This window comes from Gekko japonicus, unplaced genomic scaffold (genome assembly GCF_001447785.1).
Source record: "Gekko japonicus isolate JY-2015 unplaced genomic scaffold, Gekko_japonicus_V1.1 scaffold2568, whole genome shotgun sequence".
NCBI lineage: Eukaryota > Metazoa > Chordata > Lepidosauria > Squamata > Gekkonidae > Gekko > Gekko japonicus.
The window spans coordinates 74,289-96,172 of NW_015165899.1; the positions used below are offsets into that span (position 1 = coordinate 74,289).

The 21,884-nt window shown below is 42.8% G+C and overlaps 1 protein-coding gene across 1 annotated transcript in view; it reads right to left on the bottom strand.

Annotated features, from left to right (window-relative positions):
* L3MBTL3 (l(3)mbt-like 3 (Drosophila)) overlaps positions 1–21,884 on the bottom strand; it is a 148,576-nt gene that overhangs the window by 32,902 nt on the left and 93,790 nt on the right. The window lies entirely within an intron of this gene.

Consider the following 21,884-nt stretch of genomic DNA (forward strand, 5'->3'; position numbering starts at 1 on the left):
AAAGATGGGAGTGACATTAGCTACCTTCCAGTCCTCAGGAATGGAGGCAGATTTTAAGGAAAGATTACATATTTTTGTCAGGAGACCCACAAGTTCACATTTGAGTTCTTTCAGAACTCTCGGATGTATGCCATCTGGGCCTGGTGATTTTTCAGTTTTTAAGTTGTCTATCAGTTTTAGGACCTCCTCTCTCATCACCTCAATCTGGCTCAGGTCTTTCAACACCCCTCCCGAAATCAGTGGTTCTGGAGTGGCCAAGCACTTCTCATCTTCCACAGTGAAGACAGAGGCAAAAAATGCATTTAGCTTCTCAGCCATTTCCCTATCATCCTTCAGTACTCCTTTTACCCCTTGGTCATCCAAGGGCCCCACTGCCTCCCTGGCTGGTTTCCTGCTCCTAATGTATTTGAAGAAAGTTTTATTGTTGGTTTTTATGTTTTTTGCTATATGCTCCTCATATTCCCTTTTTGCCTGCCTGACCACGGACTTGCATTTTATTTGCCATAGCCTGTGTTCCGTTTTATCAGTCTCACTGTGACTAGCTTTCCATTGCCTAAAGGAATCCTTTTTACCTTTTACAGCTTCCCTTACTTTGTTTGTTAACCATGCAGGGTTTTTCCTATACCTGTTTGTGCCTCTCCTAATCTGCGGTATATATTTTTTCTGAGCTTCTAGGATTGTAGCTTTAAATAGTCTCCAAGCTTCCCCAATGGTTTTGACCCTTTCTACTTTTCCTTTCAGTTTCTTCCTTATATGTCCCCTCATATCAAAGAATTTATCCTGTTTAAAGTTAAAAGTGGTGGTGTCTTTTTGAGCAACTCCCTATTTATACAAATGTTGAACTCAATAACATTATGATCACTGTTCCCAAGTGGTGCAATCACTTTTACATCTCTCACCAGGTCTTGGGTATTACTTAGGACCAAATCCAGGATCGCCTCTCCCCTGGTTCGTTCTGTGACCATCTGTTCCATAGCACAGTCATTGAGAGTGTCTAGAAACTCAATCTCTTTTTCATAACTTGAACACATATTGACCTAATCAATGTGTGGGTAGGTAAAATCACCTATTACGACACAGTTATTTCATCTAGCCACTATTTTTAATTAATTCATCATTTTATAACCCTCCTCTATCTTTTGATCTGGTGGGCGATAACAAACTCCCAGTGTTAAGCTTCCTTTTCGGCCCACTGTTTCAAGCCATAGCATTTTCAGAAGTGAATCTTATTATCTTACCCTCTCAGTCTTACTGGACTGTATACCCTCTCTGACATACAGAGCCACCCCACCTCCAACCCTTTCCCCCCATCCTTCCGAGATAATTTATAAGCAGGAATCACCATATCCCATTGATCTTCCTCATCCCACCAAGTTTCTGAAATACCCACAATGTCTATTCCCCCCCAAAAAAAACCCCAAGCATTCCAATTCCCCAATTTTACCTTGGACACTTCTAGCATTTGTATATAAACATCTATAGTTTCCCATGTATGTTAAGCCCCAACCTTCCTCCTGCTGCCTTGAGACTTTGCCAGGCAGTCCATATTGTTAGCCACAGTCTCAGTGGACAATTCTAATCCATTTCCTTGTAGAAAGGTAACAGCTACCCCTTCATCTCTTTGAGATTAGCCATCCTGATCCAGAGACTTTTCATCTCCTGTCAGCCTTCCCCCAATATTCAGTTTAAAAACTGCTCTGCCACCTTTTTGATTTTAAGTGCCAGCAGCCTGGTCCCTTCTCGGGACAAGTGGAGACCATCTCTTTTGTACAGCTCCCTCTTGTTACAAAAAGTATCCCAGTGCCTAACAAACTTGAATCCTTCCTCCCTACACCATCATCTCATCCATGCATTGAGACTCCTCATCTGTGCCTGTCTCTCCAGCCCTGCGCGTGGAACAGGTAGCACTTCTGAGAAGGCTACCTTGGAGGCCCTGGCCTTGAGTTTCCTGCCTAGCAGCCTAAATTTTCCCTCCAGGACCTCACGACTGCATTTCCCCATATCGTTGGTGCCAACATGTACCATGACCACTGGCTCCTTCCCAGCACTATCTACCAGCCTATCTAGAACACACGTAATGTCTGCTACCTTCACACCAGGCAGGCAAGTCACCATACGGTCAGTACACAGGTTCGCCACCCAGCTGTCTGCCTGCCAAAGGATCAAATCCCCAACTACCAAGAGCCCCCCTCCCTCCCTGCCCAGGGATGGTTCCTTGGTGTGAAAGGATACCTGTTCACCAGCTGAATAAGAGGTCTCTTCTGAGGGCACATTCCCCTTATCCACAGCACGTTGCCCTGTTTCCTCTCAACCCTCATGCTCCCTGGCAGCAGCGGGACTGCCATATTCAGAGTGGGACATATCTAACAAGTCCCCAAGAGTCTTCTCTATGCGCCTAACTGACTGTCTCTGCTTCTCCAGGTCAGCCACCTTGGCATCAAGGGAGCAAACTCCTTGCACCGGGCACACACCCAAGTCTTCTGTGAGCAAATAGTCATACATGTGGAACTCCATGCAGAACACTGGATAGCCCCCAACCTCCTGCTGGCATTCTGGCTTCATAATTCCTTTTAAAATAATAACTATATATAATCCCCCTTTTAAAACCCTTTGTATTTATGTGGTTCTTGTAGAAGTCTACTTACCTTACTGGGAACCCAAGGAGACTAGGGGCCTAGCTTTCTGGCTCTTCCTGGGCTTCTTACAGAGTTCCTAGGCTAAGAGCCCTTTGGCTCATGCATCAGGCAAGGTGCTGCCTTAAGTAGAAGCTTCCCCAAGCAGAGGGCATGGCCAGCAGCTATTCAAATTCACTCAAGCACTCAATTACAGTCAAACAATGCCCCTTTCTCACTCTAATTCAAGTAGCCAGGACTCTGCAACAACTCAAAACTCACCCAGACACTCCCAAACATAGTCTCCCCATACAGTACCCTCTCAGCTAAATCACCTCGGCTGAAAGAAAATAAAAAACACTAACCCCTCTAGCAGCTGTATCTCCTGCTCCTTCTCAGAGCTCAGTCGGGTCAGCTCTGCATCAGGCGAGGTGCTGCATTTATGTCACAAACATACACAGGCATCATGTGCCAGGCTATAGATCTTTGCTCTTCAATCTGGCTGCTTACCGTGAAGCTTCCTTCTCAGTGATGTCAGAGTGTGTGGCATATGCTAATGAGCTATTATGCTAATGGCTTATTAGGTATGCTAATGAGCTCCTGCAGCTCTTTTTCTATGAAATGACCCCTGCATGTTACTAATGGTTCAAAAGAAATGCTTTATAAGCTGTGTGAGCATCAACTAGACTACCATGTAAGAATGGGAAATGGAGATAAAGAATGAAGGCAGGGAAAACAGAGAATGCCCATGTGGGGGAAGATGGGCTACAGATATCGTCTGTCTTCCTACTCAACCCACCAGGCAGCTATTAGGGCAATCCTAAGCAGTTACATGATTTGAAGTCCATTGTCTTCAGTGTACTTTAAAGGGTGTAACTCTGCTTACAACTGTGTTACTGGACCTTGGAAATTCAAGTGTAGGAGATACTACAGGACTGCAGAAGTGGAGCTTATTAAAGAGTCCCAAAGTTGGGATCTGGCAAAAAGAAGGCATAGCAAGAGCATATAGGTTTTCTGGTGTTTGTAAGTACCTGCTCAAGTTGTGAAGAGAGTGCCTGGGGAACTTATTTACCAAGCTGTTAGCTTCAGCGTGAGAAGATCTGAGTGCATGACGTTTCCCCAGTCATATAACAGAAAGTCTCTGACCAAAGTAATATGGGAAATGTTGTTTTGGCCTGCTGAAAAAAACTTTGAGAATCCCCTACTAACCTCTGATCATGTCATTCCATTCATTTTTATTGCTCATAGACCCATAAGTCATAAGCAAATAGGATATAATACAAAATACAACATATACATACAGTACATTACAATTACAGTTACAATTTCACAAAATTAAGCAATTTGGTTACCAAATATATATTAACTGCCTAAAAGAGTCAATTCATTTAATACCACCCAGGGTTACAGATAAAAACTTTGCCACTGCCAACGTCACATTTGGATCAGTATCAGCTAAGAGATTAGCTACAAGTTCCTGATTAGTAGCAGGGCTCCATTTTTAAATATACACTGAGAAAAATCTGTCACGAGCCATATTATGTTTTCTGCAATCAATGAAAAAATGCCAAATTGTATCCAAATCACCTGAATTACAATTACAATGTCATTCTGAAAAAGGGGTCCCTAGGAATCTGCCCGCTAGTTCCCCAAGAGGTAAAACATTTAATCTTGCCTTGGAAAACAATATTCTATATTTGGGGACCATCAAAGATTTACAATAAGAGGGCAAAGATTCTGGAATCGGAAGACCTAAATAATACAAAGAACAGACCCTGTCGAGCTCGGCAACTTGTACTCCATTTATCTAAGCATAAAACACTAGATTTAACTTGCTTCCGCGCAGAACGGTAGTCTACGTGATTGAAAATTTCAGGGGGAAATCCTAGTTTGTAATCTGCCATCAACCAATTTCAGCCATGAATTTAAAAAAGTTGCCATCCAAGCCTTTGCTTCTAAGGACTGCTCAGCAAATTCCACACAAATAGCTGGATCAGACACACATGAGGGGAGATTAGACAGAGAACGGAGAAAAGAGGTTAAACAGGAGTCTAACTTGTCGTTGACCCGAGTAATAAATAAAGGAGAACCATACGGTAATTGGGAAACCACTTTTGCATGATAAGCACAAAATGGCAGCAGGTAAAAAGTTATCACCCGTAGTCCAGAATTTTTTTACGAGGGCAGATGAATGTATTGATGCCAGCTTCTTAGCAGCAGTAATATGAGTATTCCAGGACAAATTATAAGAAAAAAGCACACCCAGGTAACGAAAGGAATTAACCTGTTCGATCAACTGGCCGTTTATTAACCAAGAAAAACGGCAAGGCAGTACACCTTTAGAAAAAACAACTACTTTGGTTTTGGAGTAGTTTATGTCCAGTAGCTCCTGAGAACAGTAAAATCAAACAGTTCATCAAACATTTCAGCCCAACATATGACCGAGATAACAACATGGCATCGTCGGCATAAAATAAATTTGATATAGGTTTTTGAGACAGGTGGGGAGGATGGAAGGATTCACCAGAAAGGTGGTTTTCAATGTCATTAATATAGAGGTTAAATAAATAAGGCTCTAATAGGCAGCCCTGACGAACACCTCTATTAATTTTAATCATTTTAGACAGTTGGCCTTTACTCACATATCTCACCTGTGCGGTGTTGTTTTGGTAAAACTTGTGAATTAGCTAAAGTAGGCAATGATCCATATCAGTTTTTGCAAGCTTTCCCCACAATCTGGCACGAGGAATTGCATCAAAAGCCCTTTTCAAGTCAATGAAGGCAACATACTGTTTACCTCCCGAAGGATTAATATACTTCTCAATCACATGAGTGAATACTGCACAATGATCAATGGCATTAGAAAAAAAGGGAGCCAAGATCTTACTCCAGCCTGGAATATTACTCTTAAAGAGTTCATTTACTATATAATCAGGGCCAGGTGCTTTGCCAGTTTTAAGCTTGGTAATACGGCTAGCTATTTCTTTATCCATTATTGGAGGCCAGAAAGGGAGATTATCTGATAAGCTATGTACACTAGTATCGGCAGGTAAAGTAGTAGAGCCGAAAATCTCTCCAAAATAGTTCTCCCAAACACTAGGAGAAATATGACAGTGTAATCTAGAGCCATGATCAAGGCCCTTATTAATCAAATAGCAGAGGTTCAGTAGTATTAATCAAGGACCAAAAAGTTGGACTATGTCAGGTTCTGCAGTGGGCACTTTGTGTTGCTGGTGAAAGAAAAGCCATTTATTGACAGCTAACCCACTATGTAAAGACCAAGTTCAAGCAGGTACGTGCAAATGACCTCTCATGAACTTGACTGCTAACATAGTCTGCTAAGATGTTACCTTATCCTGCCATATGAATGACTACTAGTGTGATCTGATGTCTAATGCACCATTGTAGTTTGGTGTAGTGGTTAAGTGCGCGGACTCTAATCTGGGACAACCGGGTTTGATTCCCCACTCCTCCACTCGCAGCTGCTGGATGGCAAGCCATAGTTCTGTCAGAGATGTTCTTGAAAAGAGCACTTTCTGTCAGAGCTCTCACAGCCCCACCTACCTCACAGGGTGTCTGTTGTGGGGAGGGGAAGGGAAAGGAGTTTGTAAGCCACTCTGAGTAAAGGGTGGGGTATAAATCCAATCTCTCTTCTCTTCTTCTTCATTGCCACAGATGAGAAAATAGGTAAAGGGAGACCAAGAGCCTCTCATTCACACACATATTTCATGGCCCTTTTGTCTATGCCCATAAGAACAGCCCTAGTACACACCACTGACAGGAAAGCCCAGATAGTATTATGAACAGTCAGGAGGCCTGATATGTGGATGTGGGAGCCGAATTTCCAGGGTGGCTCACCAATAATGTGTTCTGTGAGAAGGCTCCCCCTCCCCACAGAAAGGCATTTGTCACATGGCTTTCATCAGAGTACATTATGAGGCACAGTAGCAGAGGTTCCGTAGTGTGCCTGCACAGTGGCGTCAAAAAAGAATGGAGAGATATAGCTATTGAAATGTCATGGAAGATTGGGTAGCCTAATAGAAACGCTAAAAATGACTTTAAGATCTCAGAATCTGATTTTTTTCCCCTCACATACTTTTCATCTTTGCCAGTACAACAATGTACTTTCCAAGGACAAACTGCTGGTGAAGATTTGAATAATTTCAGAGCCTTTAGCTCTTATTGTAAACTGTCTTTGAGGTTTGTTACGTGCTTGAACAGTGGCATATAAAGATTTCAAATACTTATTCTGGAAACTGGCAATCTTCCTTACGTATTTGATAGCATACATTAAAACAGAAGGGAAAACATGATCAAAATTTACATTTCTTTTGTCAGAAAAAGTTTCGAAGTAATCTAATTAGGAACAGAGATTTGCATTGTACTTCAGAGAGTTCCTAGGTGCCATACAATTTCTCTAAAATTACTCTTTCAAATTTTGACAGTAAGACAGATATATTACTACCAACAGAACACATAAAATGATGTTCCCGTTTCCTCTACCAGAGATAACAGAAAGTATATTAAAGTGATTCTCCTTTTCTTGTCAGTAAGCCAAAACACCTGCTGTGAAATAGAATTACTTTCCTTTTCATTTTTCCTTATTCCAAGAAAGCCTGTCCTTGTAAAATGAAAGTAAAAAGCTCTGTACATTGTACCCATTGATTCATTTTCAAAACTGTACTCATCTTTCCATATATTATTCTATGTTTACACTTTGTTACTTGCTTGACTTTAATATCATCATAAATGCCTTTTTCAGAAATGCATAACCACCTTGAAATGCATAGCCACCCTGAAATGGTCAACGTAATGAAACAGGCCACCCCCTGTAATGTGTGAGAGCAACCCCATTTGATATTACAATCTTTAATTGCTTCTTTAAATCTTTCTGTCTGTTGAGTTTTATATAGTAAGGTGCAAGAACCCATTTACCATATTCATCCTACCTTATTTGTAATTTGCAGCCCCATCCCATTTTAAAAATTAGATTAACTGAGTTCATGCATTCCCTCCTGTCCTCTCTTCCTTCATACAGCTTTATTTTCAGTTTGTTCACAGCACAACCCATAGTTTCCCATAATGTTCAGAAGTATACATTATTGGTTGCACTTGTCTCCTAACAAGAATTGGAAACCACAGTTTGAAATGGGTTGCCCAGTTCTGATTTGGAGGGCAAGTGCAAGACGTAGTTTACTGATCTTGACATCACAGCAAACTATGGTTTGTGTGAATCAGCAAAGTAAAGCCACATGCAGAAGGTGACAAGGGAAGGAGGAGAGCACAATACTTCAGCTTCCTTCCAATCATCCAAATCCAGTGTTTTGAATTAATCGGTAAGGCCACCTGAACCACACAACCTCCAATTCTTAGTAACATAACAAAAATTAATCCTGATATATCCTACATTGTGATGTAACACTGCAACACAATGGGACATGATATTTCATTTAAATATGTGCATATATCTGAAAAAAATAGGAGTTGGTGGAGAGAAAGAACTTACATAATTCACTTGACATCCTCTTTGCTAAGAAGGGATTTTGAAGGATTTTAGGCTTTCATTTTAAATAAGATCAGGACTATGTCTAATAGCATGCTAAATCTTGCAGTGCTATTTCACTGGTTTCAATGTACAGGAAAGCAATAAAGACATCAATATGTTTCTGTGATGAATTCTGCTTTATGAACTCTGTTTGATTGAACATGGATAGGTGCCCTACATCTAGAAGATCAAATAACAAAAGTAACATTTCTGCTAAAGAAATGAGGGATTAAATTATACAGTAATTAATCTTTCCCATTAGAAAAACAGCAATATAGTTGCGGGCAAACAGAAACATCTTAACAATTGTAACTGGTCAATACACATTCAGTCAAAATATTTAATTTAGTATTATTTAGAGCATATGGGTATGGTGAAGGCTATGCAGAAAGGATCAGAATCAAGTAAATAGGCTCCTTCCTATCTGTTCATCTGGCCTATGACTAGAAGTTCTTAACCAGTAAGGAAATTTCTTGCTTTCTACGCAACAAAGTTCCTTCAGTCAAGGGGTGAGACTGCTTATAACTGGGTCAGTGCTTTTTGAGTTGATGTGCAGCTGATGTAGATAGATTGGAGAATACAAGGGGACAGAAACCTATGCGGAGCATGTGTGGGTTGCCATGTACACTGTGAAAAAGGAGCATTGGACACTTGCCATGGAAGTTCTTTTTACTCAGAGGTAGAGAGAGTATCTTAACATGGGAGATTTCCACCAACGATTCCAAGAGGCAGGACTTAGATATCAATCTACGGTTTCCACTGGTAAGAACAGAAACAAGCAGTTAAAGGAGAGAAAAACAGTATTAAGAATATCAATTTGAAATCATCTGAAGATCAGCCATCCAGAGTTGCCCTCTCTACCTCAAGAACGTTTGCAGTACATTTCCAATGTTCATTTCTCACTCTGAGGGTGAGGGCATCTTAACATGGGATGTCCAAAAGCAGTTTCTCTGTTGGGTGGGAAAGCTGATTTTCTTCTGTGGATACCACCTGCTGCAATGCCCTCTGACCAACGACAGCATGGGCCAAGTCTGCTCCAGACTCCCTGGGCATGTCTATCCTGGCAGGTGCCCCCCCCCAACTTGTCAGGCCAGCATCTGTTGCTATTTTAATCCGATTTGTAATTGGGAATACTCTTTACTGGGAGAGGTTGTGCTGACTGGACCACAGTCTTGTGCTCTAAGGTAGGGCTTCACAAATCCTGATCCTCATGTTTCTCCTATGATCTCCAGTCAATATGGTAGGAGAATCTGGTTCAATGGTCTGGCATGGAATCTTGACTGTTGCAGTGAGTCAGTACAGGATATTACTAATCCTTGTAGGTAAAATAGAAAGGTGAGATCTACGGATTTTGAACTCAAGAGCTCTTTGGTGGACTTCACAAGCTTTTGTACCTTGTCTGGCAGAAGGATAAACTTGCCTTGTGCAGAGTCTATGATGATCCCAGATGAAGGATGTGCTAGAAAGTTACTGTGTGCTTTTCAGTGCATTGATAAAGAAGCCATAGTTCTGCAGGCACCCACTGTGGTGGCTATGTCTTTGTAAGCTTGTTCCTTGGTTGGGGAGAATATTAGGAATTCATCTAGGCAGGGGTGTATGTGCAGTCCTTGCTGACAGAGGAGAAACCAAGGCCCCATGATCTTGGAAAATATCTTTGGAGCTGCCGCAAGGCCAAAGGAAAGGGCTCTGACCTGGTAATGGCTCTCTGCATATGAAAACCTTAGGAACTTCTGGTGGGACAGAAGGATGGCTATGTGAGGTCAACAGAAGCCGTGAAGTCATTATGCCTTAAGGCCTCAGCTATGGACATCAGGGTCTCCATGTGGAAGTGTCTGTTTTACAAATCTCTTTAGCAACTATGTCTAGTATCACTCCCCAGAGCCCATTTTCCTTTGGCACTAGAGATGAGAGAAGCTACTAGCATGTCTCAGGAAATGGTTACAAACTCTATGGCATAGCCATGGAAAATAGTACCCCTCACCCACATCTTCATAAAAGAAAGATTCTGTGTTTGACGGAACATCTGGCGTCAGCCTCCTACGAAGGGGCCTGGTGTCAATTTTGCTAGTGGTGGCCAGGTTTGCGGCTGCATGGGGGGAACTCCTGCTCTGATGCTGCCCTACTCTATTGTCTTGTCTCTTGCCTGCAAGTAGCAGCATACATAATTTATTAGGTAATCTCCATCCTTGGCCCCCAATAACAGAGAAAGAAATAGCCAGCCTTATTAGAAACCTCAAAATAGGTAAGGCTCTCGGCTCTGACTATTGTACATGAACTCCTGGTTGGAGCAAAATTCTAGCCCTCTTCTTCTCTAATATTTGTAATTCTGGCTACATACCACAATCTCAGCTCAACTTGATAATTATTCCTATTCATAAAAAAGGCTATCACTCTCTTCCAACAGCTATAGACTGATCAGTCTGCTGTCTTGTCAGCTCTCCTAAGATTCTTTTGGACCTCAGGAGGTAATTATGTTCCTGCTGCTATCTGGGCTTTTCAGGCTAAGGTAGTTCGTTCATTACTATATGGCATACCACTGACCATAGTCAAGACTAACAATACGAGCCTATTTTCTCCATTCATTGTCCAATCTGAAAACGTGTTTCTCTGGTCCAGACATTCATTTGGAATATGCTGAACTATCCCTGCAGGCTTGGATAGCAACATTCCTCTTTAGACTGGAAATGTTTTATTTTCTACAGGGGTGCTATCTGTACCATCCTGCTAATACTGGTTTTCGAACATCATAGCTAAAATTAGTCAATGATAGGCTACAGAGGTTGGGCTTCTCCTTTTAAGCTTTTTAATCAAATGGAATATCCCTCGCATGTAAGTTGATTAAATCCAGCATGCTACACTTTGATAAATGGAGCACTGGCTGTAGAGCTCAAAGAATATGTTCCCTATTTATCTATTTTATTAGACTGGTATCCAGCCCTCCCCACATAGCAAGCTCAGGGGGTGGTTCCATCAAATATAATATACTGACAAAAGCAATTAAAATGCATCAGATAAAATACAACAATATTCCTATGTTTCTAATCAAAGCCTCAGCAGATGAGGTCTATTTCAGATTGGGGTTTCCAGATGGTAACACAGATCTGACCCACTGAAGGGGAGTCCCAAAAGAGGGGGGATGCCTGCCGCTTCAACTAAAAGCTTGGCTAAAGAGCTCTGTCTTGCAGGCCCTGCAGAACTGTAAAAGGTCCCGCAGGACGCTGATCTCATATGGGAGCTCATTCCACCAGGTAGGGGCCAGGGCTGAAAAAGCCCTGGCCCTAGTTGAGGCAAGACAGATGTCCCTGGGGCCGGGGGACACCAGGAGATGCTGATTAGCGGATCGTAAAGCCCTTAGGGGCTCATAGAGGGAGAGGCAGTCTCACAGATATGCAAGCCCCTGGCTTTATATGGCTTTGAAGATAAGCACCAGCACGTGGAAACGGATCTGGCATTCAATAGGTAGCCAGTGCAGTTCACGCAGCACAGGTGGATACACGTCTGCTCAGACAACAAAGTCAACACCCATGCTGCTCCATTCTGCACCATCTGCAGCTTCTAGCGCAGAGCAAAGGGCAGACCCATGTAGAGAGAATTACAATAATCCAATCTGGAAGTGACCATTGCATAGGTCATTGTAGCCAGATCCTGGGTGGTGAGATATGGGGCCAACTGCCTGATCTATCTCAGATGAAAAAAGGCAGACCTGGCAATGACAGCTACCTGGGCCTCCATAGTTAGTGAGGCATCCAGGAACACCCCTAGGTTCTTCACCGTCCCATGGGCAGGGCGAAGACCGGACTGGAAGGGTCTCACAACCTCAAAGACCCTACTTGCTTACTGTAACTTTTTAATAGTCTTGCCACTAGGGGAACTGGCAGGTAGGTTCACAGGAATTCCATTCTCTGAGTGGCTTTGTGACTGCAAATCTGGGAATTTAGTTACCATTTGGCATTTTTGCATCAGTTGCAACAAATACAACTCTACCCATAACATGGCCAACCATCTTTTGGGTATGTTGTAGGGCTATCTTTCAGCTATGCTCCTGCAGAGTGCAGGGGGTTGGACTAGATGACCTGCAAGGTCCCTTCCAACTCTAACATTCTATGATTCTAAATGGATTACAGTTTACATCCAAAAATGGAGTCCTGTTGCAAAGCAAGAGACTATAGCTAAACTATTAGCTGACACAAACCCAAATGCGACTATCACAGTTGCAAAATTGTTGTCCTTGGCATTTAATTATATTACTTTTTAATGTACATTTTTACTTATAATTCTGTACTTTTGTGGTCCCCCTTGTTTGCCTGTATATTGCTGTATTTTTCTCTCCTCTTCTCTGTTTTGCTTATGACTTGTTGGTCTATCAGCACTAATAAAAGAATGGAATGGGATGTATTGTCTTGTTTAGGCCTGAGCCAGGATGTCTGTATACATCTGCCTTAATTCTAGGCAGTGCCCAATGGGAGTGAAAGGAGCAAGGGGACTGGTTCCTTGAGTGCTGTTTGTCCCTCTTGTTGAGAAATGGACTAATTTATGGTTTTATATCTGCTTACACATGCAACACATGGACTGTGCACACGTATCTGTATACCATAGGCCTAGAGGAAGCTGTTTGCATCACCTACTGTGAGAGATTTCACATAGGGAACACTTGCCTGCAATTCATGTTAATGTAGTTTGCACACATTCAGCTCAAAGCCTTATGGGAAGAAGAAGCACATGTTAGCCATTGTTGGCAAAGGCAACAACCAAGAAGAAGAAATTCCCCCATTGCTGAAGAGACTAGATGTCACGCAGAACATGGACCTGATCTGTATCTGAATTGCTGTTTCCTGTTGATGGTGCCTTGTCTGCCTGGTAAAGCCAAGATCCATCTACATATCAAGGAAGGCACAGGAAGCTGAGACTTCACACCTGGCAAGATGGCGTTCCATGAGATAGAGTGTAGAGTTTCAAATATTGCCCAACCCATAGAATACCTGCCCCTTTCTACATGCACCAATGAGGGAGGTCATGAGATGGACTTGTAAGTAGGCGGGATTACAGTTTGGCAAGGTGCCACCCACCTGGAGATTCAACTATAAAAGTAAAGACCAAACTTTAGGTCTTTGCTAGCCACAACCCTTCTCAACGTCCTCTGTCTTCTTTTCTACCCCTAAAGTCCAGCTCGCTATCAAGCAACCCTTTGACCATCCTAGATCTCTTGGACTGCAGCCAAAGAGATCCATACTTTGCTGGCTGGTTTTAGTAAGTGTGATTTAGTTAACACCCCTAGGTATTACTTTCTTCCTCTATCTTACATTGCATCAGACAAGACTTTGGGAACAGGCAAGTATAAACCGATACCTACCTACCTCCAAGTAAATGAGAAACTCTCTTGGTATCTTTCTATAACTCTAAAGGAACCTGATTGTATGTGAATGTGAGACTGATTTTGTGTGTATGTGATTTTGATATTGCTCAGTAAATAGACAATTTGTTTTGGAAAAACACCAGTCTCGTCTCCATCACTGGTACTCTCTGGGGCTGGCAGAACCTCCGTAAACTTTGGCAAGGACTCACGTTAAATTTGGTTAGCCATCTGCTGTAAATAAAGCGATCGGCGTAACACTCTTGTTGACTCTAGACATAGCCCTTTTTTTGTCTGTAGTTTCCACTAACATATTATTTAATTTCTCACCAAAACGTTTTTCCCCAATGAAAGGTGAGGAGGCAATAATGAGTTTACAGTAATAATCTGTACATCAGGATTTTAACCTGCATCCAGGCTGGTATCTGATACAAAGGTGGAAGTTTTAAGGAGACAAAGCTTCCTCCCTGGCACTCTTATTGTAATCTGGGAACAACTGGAGCAGTTTACATGTCCACACTACTGAGGCTCTGGCAAACAGTGAAGAGGTGGCTGAGGCCCTGATTGCAAGGGCTGAGGCAAATGATCTGCACATGACAAATTCTGTCTCACAATCTGCTAGGTCCTTCAGAGTGCCTTCACTGTCCTGTGAAACAAGGATCCCTGAAATAAGTTCTGCAGTGGACATATCTACCAGTTGTACCTGCAGCATATCCACAGCTGGCAGGAAGAGTACATAATTCTTCAGCCACTGCTTGTCACAGCCAGGTGGCTATTTCAGGAGGAACATGAGAAAGATACTAAAGGGACTCCAGGGTGGTTGATGGTGAACGCTGTGCACCTATGACGCCTTGGGATAAAGGGCTGGGTTGATTTGAGGGTGCTGAGCCAGCACTGCGTGACATGGCAGAGTAGGGAGCGCTTTCCTTAAAAAGTTCCTCTTCCTCCTCTTTCCTAGTGCTGAGCTGACTGACGGCCTCTATGCTCTTCTGATTCATTTCCCCAGCCCTTGTTCCCTACGTAGGATTCCAAGGGGCCATCTCAACTGCTCCCTCTTGAAGCTGCCTTGGAGAGGAGGCCGGGGTTTTGTTCCTCAGCAGAGGGAAGATAACTGAGGCATCTTGCTTTCTGGCCATTGCCTCAGCTGGAATGGGAGACAATTAGAGGATTTTCAAATGGCTTGGGAGGAGAGTGGAAGAATTAACAGAACAAAAGGCAGATGAGAAGAGGGCATAAGCCAAAAGAAGGATGAAAAAGAGGTCTAGAGTACAGAGTTCCTGAACAAGCTTGTACTCTCCAGGAAATGAACTGAAAAGTGGGTGATCCCACCAGTGGAAAGAGAAAAATTAATACAGAAGTTCTGCCTCCCGAATTGGTGAGAATCACCCATGTTAAGATGTCTTCCCCCTCAGATGATAAGAGACCATCCAGAACGTAGCAGAGGATGGCAAGGGAGATGGAGGTGGTCTTGAAGGTCCACCAGTGTTTTTACTTTGAGTTATGGAAAATTTAGGAAGCCCACTTTGAACAGCCTTCAGTACATATAATCTCTCACATAATGCCAAGATCAGGACAATGAAAAATCTAGTGCCCTAATCAGTATATTTTTGCTTATTTGTATGCAGGTTTGAACACTTCCGCCCACCACTACAGAAACCTTATTAACATTTACATTTTAACCTTGTCATAATTAATCAACCATAAGTCTTCATTCAGCTTTTGAGCAATAAGCTATCAAAATGATTCCCAAATTGCTTAGCATTGTAAATGTCCAGTCTACCTGCTCATAAATTTTCTCTGACAACATAAATGCACCTTGTCATAATTTTTTTTTAAAAAAAGCATAGTTAAAGTACAGTCTCAGCTATTAAGATGAACTAAAGCTTGATGCAGATAATTATAACAATTTTAAATTGTCTCTGTTAATTGAAGTGGAAGTTCGGGCACTATTTAGGAGTTCTGGGATTACCTGCATTTTCAAACATGTAGATTCCTGATATATTTTTTAAAAACCGTATTTTTTCTTTGGTGCTATTTGAATTGAAGCTCCCAATTGAAGACTTTAATAGAGATGGATTATATCAAAAATGAACTGAATGAAAATGAAATGAAGAAATATTTTAATTCATATTTTGATTAACCTTGCATTATTTTTAATTAAAACATATTTATAAGCATACTAGCCACATCCAGTTGTCATGACAAAGTTTTGTTTGCAACAGGAACTCACACAGCTTGTTTGCTGAGCATGTATACTGTTCTCCTCCCTCTCTTTGCTCATCAATCACAATAGAAAGATTCCTTGTTTAGGAATTGTTCAATCAAACTCCAATTTGCTCTACTGCAAGTTTTTAGAAAAAGTCTGTTTCCTTCTGGAAATGCTAGATTTCTGGATTTCTAAACCATTTCCATTTTAAACTATAATACCATGATCACAATGATATGCTCTGGTCAAGCTATTTTCCAGCACAGAAATAAGAGAAAATGGGTAAAATGAAGAACAAATCCAACAGTTGGAACGTATGCTGTATATCTGATGTCACCCATAGAGGGGTGTTCGTTTCAAAATCTGTAGTGACTAATTGCATCAATGTGAATGAAGAAGGTGTTGAAGAAAAAACTGAAGGGTTTGTACCAAATTTGCTAGTTTATGTATTAATTGAAAGGAATGCCCCGTTACAACTAAGGGTGTAACTGCACAATACCTCATGCCTACGTCCACTACATGGACACAGCGCTATTTTAAAGTTTTTAAGACCACCATGGGGGCATGATCCTACCAGGGACTGTGTTGCACGGGGATGATGGGCTCCTGTGACCCCGACACTGTTTTCAAGATCTGTAGCTCCTGAAAAGAGCATGTGTGGGGTGGAGATTCAAGGATCTGGTATCACATATTTGGGAACTAAGGCTCCAATCAAGTATGATAGTGGCCTAGTGGCCTAAGATCTTAGGTTAGTAGGATATTGGCCTAAGATCTGGGCAACCTGAATGAAATCCCCTCTTCCATTGATGGGTGACGTTGGGCCAGCCACTCTCTCTCAGAATAAACCACATTACAGAATTATTGCTGGGTTTGGGGGGCAACATATATAATTCTGAACTCCTTGGGAAAAGGACAGAGTAAAAAGGTACTAGAGAAAAATCCACTAGATACTTGAAAGTAAGCTCCATTGAAATTTATGGGATTCACTTCCAAGTAAATGTCCTGACATCATGATTTATCCAAACAATAAGTCACAGATCAGGAACAGAAAAACTCCAGCATTTGATTTGTCTCAAATTCCCATTTTGTTTATCACCCATATCATACATTTTGAAAGTGAGGGTAAAAATCCACAGAAGCCGTCAGGGTCTATTGTGAAGCTGTGAGAAAGCAAGGTTGTGTGACAGGGAATAATAAGAGTTTGATTTCAAAGTCAGTTGTTTGGCGCAAAGAAAGAATAAATTGTACTGGTAAAAAGAAAGAAAACAAAGTTGCACTTACCTGTAACTATTGTTCATCGAGTATCATCTGTGCAGGCACATATGGGGACTGCACATGAGCAGGCCTGCCATTGAAGACGTTTTTACAGCTAAAAGCCTCCAGGGGGTGCTGCATGCCAGAGCCAGAAACTTGTTCCAGCCCAGGGACCATATTCTCCTGCACCCCCACCCTCAATTCCTCTAGTGTTGCTGATGCCAGAGCATGCTGCGGCGCAGGAGGGAGGGTATGTGTGCCTGCACAGAAGAGACTCGATGAACAATAGTTACAGGTAACTGCAACTTTGTTTTCATCATCAATCTTCTGTGCAGTCCCACATGGGGAATTCTAGCAAGCTACTCACCAGGTAGTGGGGCATACTCTCCTTATTGAACAGGGAATGAAGTACTGACTTTCCCACTTGAGCTTCTCACTTCGCCTGCAGACCCAAGCATAGTGGCATACGAATGTGTCTGATGATGACCAAGTAGAAGCTCGGCAGATCTCTGTCAATGGTACTCCATCGAAGAAAGGTGTTGAAAAAGCTACAGCACTAGTAGAATGGGTGTGAATGTTTAGTGGGCATGGCAACCTGGCTAAACCATAGCATTCCCTAATGGTTGAGACAATCCACCAGGACAAAGTTTGAGAGGAAGCCCTCTTTCCTCTATTAGGACCAGCGAAACATATAAACAGTGCTCTATCCGTGTGGAACTCCAGGGTTCTTTTAAGGTAAAATAATAAAGCCCTTCTAACATCTAGGGAGTGCAACAATCGCTCATCTTCAGAGCATGGTGCAGAAAAAAAGATGAGCAAAATAATATCCTGGGATAAGTGGAACCTGGAAACTACCTTAAGGAGAAACCTAAGTCTGGGTTGAAGAATCACCTTTTCAGGAAAGATCTTCAAAAATGGGGGATCCACTTGAAGAGCTGCTAACTCACCCTCCCGGAGGATGGAACAAATTTAGAGTGCAGTGGCACCTTTAAGACCAACAAAGGTTTATTCAAGATACCTTGAATTACCTTGAATAAACCTTTGTTAGTCTTAAAGGTGCCACTGCACTCTAAATTTGTTCTACTGCTTCAGACCAACATGACTGACCACCTGGAACAACTTTCCAGCTAATGTAACAGCCACTAGGAAACAGACTTTCTCAGAGAGTTCAGCCAACATGCACGTGGCAAGGGGTTCAAAGGGTTTAAGCATCAATTGTGCCAAAACAATGGAGAGAGACCACTGGGGGACCAATGGGTCCTGAGGTGGCAAAGATTACATAGTCCCTTAAGAAATATTTTGGACAAGTTATGGGAGAAAACCAACCTCTCCCATAAACTCCCCTATGGTAACAAGAGATGGCAGCCAGGTAGACCTTTAAGGAAGAAAAGGCCAAACCCTTATTCTTCAGGTGCAATAGATATTCAAATATAAATTGCAATGAAGCACTTCCCAGAGGAATCTCCCTCTCACTGCACCAGAGAGAAAACCGCTTCCACTTATGCATATAGGACTTTCTAGTATTAGGTTTGCGTGAATGCAGGAGTACGTCATTAACTTCCTGTGAAAATATTGTCTCTATCCCAAGCCTCCAAACCATCAGGTTGAGACCATTTAGATCAAGATGAAACACCTGATTGATACTGATAAAATATGGTTGTTTGGGCAAGGGGAGCTACTGTCCCTGGGATATATACATAAGGGTCGGAAACCAGATTTGACAAAGCCAAAAAGGAGCGACCAAGATCATATTCGATCTTTCTATCCTGGCTTTTTCTATCACCCTGATAAGAAGTGGAAATGGAGGTAATACATAGAATAAAGCCTTCTCCCAACGAACCTGGAACACATCCCCTAGGGAACCTATGCCTTTCCCTGTTCAAGAGCAAAATCTTGAAGGTTTCATGTTGTCTCTTGTCACAAAAAGATCAACCTCTGGGACGCCCTAGAGGGTGAAGATTGGTTTCATGTACATGGTCTTTATGGACTACTCATGGGAAAGCATCTCTGCTCTGCTCAAACTGTCAGCCTCCATGTTTAAGTTTCCTGGAATATGGATGGCCTGAGTGGAAGCATTGAGCTTCAGTGCCATGAACCAGGTCAGAGTAGCCTCCTGGCATAGACTCCTGGACCCATAATGAATGGGACTTAAAACCTGCCATAGAAATTTCATAACAGGCCCAAGTTTCTTGCAGTAAGATCACCTCAAATCTTGCCAGGAACTTCCTGCAACTCTAGCAGATTAATATGAAGCTGCCTTTCATCTTCTGACTACATACCCCATGTAGACAATCCCTCACAGTGGGTGCCCCAACCGAAGAGTGAAGTGTCTATAGTAAGGACAACTTCATACTCAGGAACTCCGAAGGAAATGCCCTGGGATAAATTGTCATGAGAAAGCCACCATGACAAAAAATGGACAACAGGTCTGGGAATAGAAAATCCATGCCACTGGGCACGTAAACCCGCTGTATAACAGGACAGAAACCAGAGCTGCAAGGGCCACATATGTAACCTGGCAAGGGGCAACACTGCCATCGAAGAAGCTATATATTTATTTTTTTGATTTATTTATATTTACATTTATATCCCTCTTTCCCCACCATTTGGCAAGCTCAGGGCAGCAAACAACATATATAAATATGCATTAAAATTCTATTAAAACTGTCAATCAATATAAAATCATACTACATAAACATAACTTATATTAAAAGATGGTGAATCTTCCAATCTTGACTGTCAACTCAACGGTGTCCACAAGCTCACACCCAGCTATAAGCCTCGGTTGGTGGTGCTGTTGGTACTGTCAGAACCAATGATGGTACAATTGTTGGCACAGTTGGTAATTGGGCCAGGGCCAGGGCCATACAATCGAGGCGGCACCCTACTTAAAAGCCTGGCGGAAGAGCTCCATTTTACACGCCCTGAGGAACTGTAAAAGGTCCCAAAGGGCCCTGATGTCCTCTGGGAGTTCATTCCACCAGTGAGGGGCCGCCACAGAAAAGGCCCTGGCCCTCATTGTAACCAACCTGGCCTCTTTAGGCCCTGGAAGAACCAGGAGATTTTGGGAACCCGATCTTAGTGCTCACTAAGGTACATGCAGGGAAAGGTGGTCCCTTAGGTAAGCAGGTCCCTGGCCATATAGGGTTTTGAAGGTAAGAACCAGCACCTTGAACCGTATCCAGTATGCTATAGGCAGCCAGTGCAGAACTTTTAGGGCGGGATGGATGTGTTCCCACATAGGAAGGCACAACAACAGCCTTGCCACTGCATTCTGCACCAGCTGCCCCCAATTTACCCCCAAAGGCAAAGGATTTTCCAATTTTAGTATATGCACTGCCGAAGCGAGCACAGGCAAAGGATTTTCTGAAGTGATTGTAACCAGTTCGATCTAAACTGTACAACTAAAACAGAAATGCCTTGCACTCTGTTGGGGGGCAAGAAACCCTTTCCTGCTATAGAATCCAACATGGCCCCTATAAACTGTACCCTCTGGGATGAGACTAAATGGGACTTCTCCCAATTCACCAGGAGTCCCAGTATTTGGCAGGTCTCCAAAACTAGGGAGCAATGCCTCAATAATTGGTCTCTGGAATCCACCAGCAGCAGCCAAATGTCAAAGTAAGGGAATATATGGCAACCTTGCAAATGAAGGTAGGCAATCACTAGTGTTCAACACTTTGAAAATACCCTGGGCACTGTGATTAGATCAAAAGGCAAAACAGTGTACAGGAACACACGCATCTCACAAGAAAAACGTAGGAATTTGCAGTGTTGAGGATGCATGGAAACATGAAAGTAAGCATCTTTCAAGTCAATAAATATAAACCAACAGTTGAATTTTAATAACTGTAAAACTGAAGGAATGGAAACCATGCAATGGCTCCAACGCTTTGAGGGCTTTGTCCTACAATGCTGCTTTATGTTTTTTTTTACCCCCCCCCCCCCCCCCCCCCCGAGCTTTGGGGTGAAGTATTGGCAGGTCATGTTTATCGGTTTGGGTCATCTTCAGCCCACAATGAGTGCAATCTTTAAAAAGAGCCTTCTGAGCTGTAGTAAAAGCTCAGAAGCCAGAACAACCCCAGTGAACCGGGGAAGCAAGTCCTCTCCGATGTGAAACTGAAGACTTCAAAAAGACAATGTTCTCCTTCGGCAGCAAAAGAGGTGGTCCCTGGGTGGGAACAAGTTTTTGTCTCTGGCGTGCAGTGCCCCCTGGAGGCTTTTAGCTGTAAAAACCTCTCCGATGGCAGACCTGTTCATGCGCAGTCCCCATGTGAGACTGCACAGAAAATCAATGATGAAAGAATAAATTCTACTAGTGGCTATACTCAGTGAAATATTTATCTAATTCAGGGGTGTCAAACATCCGGCCTGGGCCCCGGAGGGCTTCTGTCAGGTGCACAGTGGAACTGGCTGTCTTCTGCTTGTTCTTCCAGTTCTGCTGCTTTAAGTTTGCAGCTTTACAGATACACACCTGAACAGCATACTCAAGATTGCAACAGCACAGACATTTTGATGCAATAATTCAGAGCAAGAGGTGTCAGTTATCAGACACTGTTAAATAAACAAAATATTGCAAGAGTGCTAATGTTTTAAGCATGTTTTTATTTTAAGTTAAAAAAACCTTTGTGTTTCTGTTCTTTATAAAGTTTATATCTTTGCTACCTGGCATTACATTTTATGACACACATTGCCCGGCCGAACAAGGTCTCATTTATGTCAGATCCGGCCAGGCCCGTAGCCTGCGTGGGGCCCACGGGGCTGGGGCCCATGGGGCCGCCCCCCCGCTGGTTTTGCGGGCCCCCTCCCTCCCGATCCTCTGCTCCCCCTCCCCCCCATCGCCGCCGCCGCCGCCTCTGGCATCCCGCAGGTTGCTGGGGCGTCCGGCTGCTCCAGGAGTGGCTCCCCCGCCCCGGC